Below are 712 nucleotides of genomic sequence, written 5' to 3'. Positions count from 1 at the left end.
TCATTGTTTTCCTTCTCTACCTTTTTTCTCTTAGTGCCCTATTCCCAGATATTGCAGGTTTTCTTGTTTTTTTCTTTTTCTTTTTCCCTTTTTTCTTTTTTTGCTTACTGTTCCTGTGTGATTACATGGTGTGTTTTTTGTCCACATGCTTTTAGTTTTTTGATGGTTATTCAATTGTAATTGTTGTCCAACTGAGTAGGAGATACAACAGTCCCCATAAGACACAATCACACCCACACCTCATGCAACTTCACTTACTGAGCAAGAGCCACTACCTCCTTCTCCATCAACGGGTCAAAGATAAAAAAACCACCAAGAAGAGCTCGAATCACCCTTGGATGCTCTTCACAAACAGTTAAAAGAGATCTAAATACAATGCCATGATGCCTCGGAGACAACAGACCATCACAGTCTACACAAAGAAGAAGGATAAAGTGGTAGAAACAAGGAGCAGGACACAGACCCAGAACCCATCCCTGAGGAAGAAGCAGCATTAGAACTCTCTGATAAGGAATTCAAAAGAATTATATTTAGGTGCCTTCAAAGGATTGAGAGACAGACTAAAGAAAACACAGAAAAAACCCTGGAGGAATTATGGAAGAAAATACAAGAACAAAATGATAAAATAATTAAAAATTTAGAAAAGATTCTAAATCTACAGATAGAAATCCAGAAGATTAATACTAAATTGTCAGAAATAGATAACACATTG

This window comes from Orycteropus afer, unplaced genomic scaffold, assembly GCF_000298275.1.
Source record: "Orycteropus afer afer isolate SDZICR_OR568_19922 unplaced genomic scaffold, OryAfe1.0 scaffold00279, whole genome shotgun sequence".
Classification (NCBI taxonomy): Eukaryota; Metazoa; Chordata; class Mammalia; order Tubulidentata; family Orycteropodidae; genus Orycteropus; species Orycteropus afer.
Note: the sequence above shows the minus strand (reverse complement) of the source record.